Source organism: Fukomys damarensis, unplaced genomic scaffold (assembly GCF_012274545.1).
Source record: "Fukomys damarensis isolate Sample0158 unplaced genomic scaffold, DMR_v1.0_HiC HiC_scaffold_19, whole genome shotgun sequence".
NCBI lineage: Eukaryota > Metazoa > Chordata > Mammalia > Rodentia > Bathyergidae > Fukomys > Fukomys damarensis.
Window position 1 is genome coordinate 56,914,484 of NW_022900931.1, and position 6,155 is coordinate 56,920,638.

Sequence of the window (6,155 nt, forward strand, 5' to 3'; positions counted from 1 at the left end):
CGGGCGCTGGCGCAGGTGCAGCCTCGGAGAAGACAGAGTCGTTGCCTGACGGCCAGGCGCTCATGCTGGCCCTGCTGGCCCTGCTGGCCCTTGGATCCTGGGGGCTCCCTCGGCCGACCCTGCATCCTCACGGTGGTCCACGGTGGGTCAGGGCTGCTCAGTCTGCACCTCAGCCTCGCTGAGGGTGAGAGCTGCAGCTCACACTGTTCTGTCGGCCTCATAAACAGATCACTCACGACCTCTGGACAATGGCCAGGCCCTGCGCTTTTCCTTTTAGCAGCACCTCAGTTTCCTCTGTGTGTAGAGTGAGCATGTCTGTCACAGAGTTTATAAGATGATGCAAGTATGTGATGAAGTAGAAACGAGCTGGGATTACTACAATGGCTAAAGAGTAGTGTTTGTATTATCATGTACTATAGTGGACTGCAGAATATGTCGCTCAAGAATCTTTCAAATTGGGCGCAGTGGCACAGGCCTGTCATCCCAGAGCTCTGGGACACTGAGGCAGGATGATCAAAAGCCTGAGCCCAGCTCAGGCAATTTAGTGATTTAGTAAGTCTGTCTTAAAATGAAAAATACAAGAAAGAGCTAGGCACGTAGCTCAGTGTGAAATCCCTGAGTTCAATCACTAGTACTACACACAAAAATAAATAAAAGAGAAAAGCAACTGTACCCATAAGCTAATTCTGCAGAACAACTTCAGAATCTTAGGGTCTTACTCCGACCAGTTTACGTCTGTGAGCTGAATGGCACTTGACTGATTTTGGTTGGGGCTGCAAAGCACTTACCACGTGCCCAGCATCGTTGCAAGCGCTTGTTAATTCATCTAATTCTCCTGACAACCGTGAGGTAGATATTGTTATTCCTTCATGAGTCCCACGGTTCGGAAAAGCAAAGGCCTTCCCCCAAGTGTCACTGCTCTTCTGTGGCGGAACAAGGAGCGCTGTGTTTTAGATCTAAAATGTCCCTGCAAGGTCTCATGTGTTCAGAAGTGGGGCTTTGGGAGGCGATTGGCTCACGGAGGTGCTGTACTTATCAGTGTATTAATCCATTGATGAGTCCATAGCCGAACGTGCTTTCAGGAGGCGGAGCCTGGTCAGAAGACGTGGGTCCCTGGGGCTATGACCTGAAAGTGTGTGTTCTTGTCCTTAGCTCCTCCCTTTCTCTATTTCCTAGCTGCCAACAGCTGAGCAGCTTTCCTCCACCTCGCCTTTCCACCATGCCGTTACCACCTTCTAGCCGGCCCACCATGCACAGACTGAACCCTCTGAAACCATGAGCCAAACGAACTTCTCCTTGAAATTGTATGGGGTATTTTGTCCCAGCAACAGGAAAGTCACGAATACATGGTGGTGAATCCATGTTGCCACGCGGCATGGGAACAGTTTCGAGCTTCTCAGCCCCAGTCCTGACTCTTCTCTTCCTCAGCAGGTGGATGGTAGACTCTGCCCAAGGCCAGGGTCACAGTGGGGATCCGTGTGGTCACGCACACAGCCTGTGGCTACCTATTATAAATGACTGGGGCAGCCAGATGCACCTATCTGTGCCTTCCACCTTCTGAGCCCAGCTAGCAAGGTTCTATGACCCCTTTGGGGTGAAGATTGGCCCGCATCACCTGCCTCTGGATACCAGGTCCTGGTCCAGTCCCCTATTCACTACCCCCTCCCTGCCCACTGTCCCAGTCTAACCATGGCTTTAGCATCGGCTTCCTCCATGAAAGCTGTCTAGAGCTTCTAGGCTCCCAAGCTGTGTAGACTCCTGCAGGTGCTAAACAACCCTTTTGGCCACTGCCTGGGTCTTAACAGCCCCATGCCCACCCTTAGGACACAGCTACGGGATGTATGTCATGCCACAGCCAGCACTTCAGCCTCTATGATGCCTTCACAACCTGTCAGGAGGGCCCAAAACTTTACGAGTGTCCTTCCTGGGTCTGGGATACATCCAGGGATGGTTATGAGTTGGTAGGCAGTAATCCCTCCCCTGATCAGGGTCAGGGCAGAATTCCTAACATAGGTGGAACTGATTGAGGAGAGTATATAGTATGAGAATTCCAGACAGAGAACAGGGAAAATAGAGACGTGAGAAAATATTAAGGGGAGCTAGCCTGACTAGGGGCAGAAGGCAATTGGACTGGAAAGGAAAATCTTTCTGGGAGGGTACTAAGGATTTAACCCAAGGCCTTCACACTGAGCTACATCCCCAGCTTTTAACTTTTGTTTTGCTTTGTTTTGCTTTGTTTCAAGATAGAGTCTAAGTCACTAAGTTGCCCAGGCTGGGCTCAAACTTGTGATCCTCCTGCCTCAGCCTCTCAGGGTGCTGGGATTACAGGCTTATGCAGTCATACTTAGCTGGAAAGAGAAATCTGAACACTCACCTTTGCCATCTGCCTATAGCACTGACCTCCGCACCCCAATGTCACTACCGTACCTGACCCGCCCACTTCAATGCCACTATAGCACCTATGCATGAACTTGGGAGGGGACTATATTCTGCCTGCTAATCCTACTCAGTGTGCACACGACCCCAATCTCTTTTTTTTGGTTCCGGGGGTCGAACTCCGGACCCTGCGCTTGCAAGGCAGGCGGCGGAACCACTGAGCTAAATCCCCAGCCCCCTATTTCATTTCTGATGCCACAGATTATGTGTCTCAGGACCACTGTGGCTGCTTCCACAACAATGCTACATCGTAGTGAGGGGCGTCCCTGTGATAGGGGAAAGTCACCTATTCCATGTCATGACAGATGCTCTGAATCACGACAGTATCACTAAGCATTGTCAGTAGCAAATGAAAGAAAATGAAGCCAACTGCTTTAAATACAAAATGGAATTTATTCAAAACACATGGAATTTAATTTTACTTATCTGTGAAGTACAGACCTTCAGACATGGTTGGATTCAGGAACTTAGATATGGCACTAGGACTGGGTTTCTTTCCATTCTCCATCCCAGTCTTTTCCTTTTTCTGTGTTAGCTTCTATAATAGGTAGGCTCTGGGTCCAAATGCTGTAGCAGAGGCTCAAAATTTACATGGCTTCCACTTGGCAGAAGTTTATTTCCAGCTCATGAATAGTCCAAGTATAAGCAGTTTGGTTCCTCTGACATAGGCTCCTTTGATCATGCGGCTCTGCCTCCCTGGTTGGATGATCACCCTCGTGTGCTCCCTGACACATCTACATTCAAGCACGCTGGAAAGGAGGCAAGCGAGCAGAAGGTGGTCAGGCCTCCCTCCCTCCTTTAAAGGCACAACCCAGGAGTGGCACACACCACTTCCACACGCTTGCCAAAGGCCCAAACTCTCTGGAAAAGATACCATCTGGCTACAAAGGGAGCTCGAAGGTGTATCTTTAGCTGCACAGCCATGTGTGCAGCTAAAAATTATACTTTAGGGAAGGAGTGGAGAGTGGCTATTTGGAGACAGCTTCATTCTCAAAGCACCTGGTTGTGGTGGAGCCTCCCACTGCTCCAGGTTTACCAAGCACAGCTTAGCCACCCCAGAAAGTAGTACTTCTTTCTTGAGAGTTTTATTTTATTTTATTATTACTTACCAGGCAGGCACCGTGCCACTGAGCTACATCCCCAGCTGTTTTGAGAGTTTTAGCAGAAGTCCCAGAGTTGATATTCATTGTCCCAATAGAGGGCATTTGTCTCCCTAAGCCAATCACAAGGAGCAGAAGATAGGATACCCCAAGTTAGCTCTGACTGGCCCGGTCCAGAGCACACGCCCAAAGCTGGGGCCAGAGGGTGGGTATATCATCCAGGAAACCAACAGCCCAAGAGTGGCTAGATTCCCAAAGGTAAACTGAAAGGCCATTAGAAAACCGCAGTGGACCCTGGGCAGGGGGGAAAGTGTGTCTTTTGAGTATCTGTAACCCCTTGTGTGCACTGGAAAGCAAATAAAATTCTCAGGCTGATTAACATAGCTGTTGGGAGATTAAGGGCTACTTGATAGGAAAAATATGGGTTTTTAAACCCCGGAGTGACCCTGGGAATGGAGAGATGGCCTCTCCAAGAGGAACAAGTCAGAGGAACAGATACATCTGCCCCTGCACGTCTACCCCATTGCTGAAGTTGCCAATGCAGTCATAACCAGAATCTTAAGACTGGGCTGGGGATTTAGCTTAGCGGTTCCGCCACCTGCCTTACAAGCGCAAGGACCCGAGTTCGATTCCCAGTACCAAAAAAAAAAACCAGAACCTTAAGACTAAGAGCTGAGAGTGACCTGCCTTTAAAACAAGCCTTAAAATAATCACTATTTAAATATAAATGCATTGTATAAATTAGGTAGCAGTTGATTAAAATATGAGTTGTATCCCACTATACTGTATATCTTATGTTAACATACTGTCACATACTCTTATAAAATAAACAATAAAACATTAAGGCACGTGAAATTGTACCTGGCATAGAGTAAGTTCTTGGGGAACAATTACTAGATTACGAAGGCATAGGTGAGAGTTTCAACAGATCCTGGAGCCCTCTCTCCCTTTTAAGAAAGTGTTTATTATGGAAAAATTTCAAGCATCACAAAAAGAATAGTGTTATGAAATCTCATCACTCATCCCAGTTATAAATGTTCTGTCATTCATTATTAAGGCTTTATTCCTCTAGCAAAGACCTGGGCATGTATTTCATCTGCTAGAGATTCACAGTGATTCCCCACAGCTTTTTTTTTTTTTTTTTTTAAGACAATGTCTTGCTCTGACATTAAGGCTGGCCTAGAGCTCACTATGTAGCCCAGGCTGGCCTTGAACTTTCGGCAATCCTCATGTCTCAGCCTCCCCAAGAGCTGGAATTATGGGTATGCGCCACCATGCCCAGCTCCCCCAGCCTTTCAACTGCCACACTCCAATCTTAATTCTCCACCCTGGACCTGCCTCTCCTCGCTACCTGAGAACAAATACCCAGTCCTGCTGCCCAGCATGCATGTTGAGATGTGGTTGCACGCTGGCAGAGGGCTTCGGAGTTATCCAGCAGTTCCCTTTGCTCTAGGTGCTGATGGGACCCCAGAGGGTCATATCCCTGTGGTCCTCCCAGGCAGTACTAGGATGTCTCCAGGCATCCTGCACAGACTACAATGAAACAGTGGCTGATATGAAGGGTGTCCACCTAGTCAGTATGCTCAGGATGTGTAAGGGACTCCCAATTTTAACAACTGGTAAGGACTCTCTTCCTGCTGCCCCAGGACACACTCCCACACGCAGAAGGTGCAGCCAATCCAAATCCTTGAGCCACATGCCACCTTTCGGGGCTCGGTGCCCTCTCCCTCACTTTCCGAGTCCTCCCTGTTGCACAGCGAGGCGAGGCCAGCTGGCCAGCATTTCACTCTGTGACCTCTCCGTGTGTCCCCAAGGCTGGCACCCTCCACACAGACCTGGAGAAGGAAATGCATCCAGTTTTCTCAGGTGGCTTTAATAACTGATGAAAACAGGCTTGTAGCCAGGCACTGTGGCATGTGCCTGTAGTCCTAAGATTCAGGAGGCTGAAACAGGAGGATCGCAAGTTCAAGGCCAGCCTGGGCAATATAGCAAGATCTTGTCTCCTTAAAAAACAAAACAAGAGCTGGGCATAGCGGCACAGGCCTTTCATGCCAGCTCTCTGGGAGGCTGAAGGGAGGAGGATCGCAAATTCGAGTCAGCCTGCACAACTGAGCAAATCTGTCCCTGTCTCAAATAAACAAACAAAACGAACTGGGGATGTAGCTCAGTGTGAAGGCCCCAGTACCAAAAAAAAAAAAAAAAGTGCCTCCCATTGTCCTCGCACTCTTGGGGCCGCTGGGCCCGAACTCCTAGCTTTCTCCTCCCAAGTCCCAGAAGTTAGGTCAGGATTGCCAGTTACCTCCAGACCAAGACCTAAGAGCTCGAGAGGCAATCAACTCCCACGCCCTAAGCTGCTCAGGACCCGGGGTCCTGCGTCTTCCAGAGCTGCAGAACACTCAAGGGCACAGGTTCCCCTTCGGGAGCGGGTCACCGCCACAGAGACGGCCAATCGGAAGTGGCGACGTTAGCTAGCTGGAGGCGGGGCTTTTGAAAGGCGAGGGGCGGAAGTGGCCGCTGCTTGTTGTTTTCCCTCAACTGCGCCGCGGTGCAGCTGTCGGCGGGTCGTCTGCTGCGCCTGCCCGCGGCTGAGCTGCTGCCATGACCCGGCCCAGCCGGCTG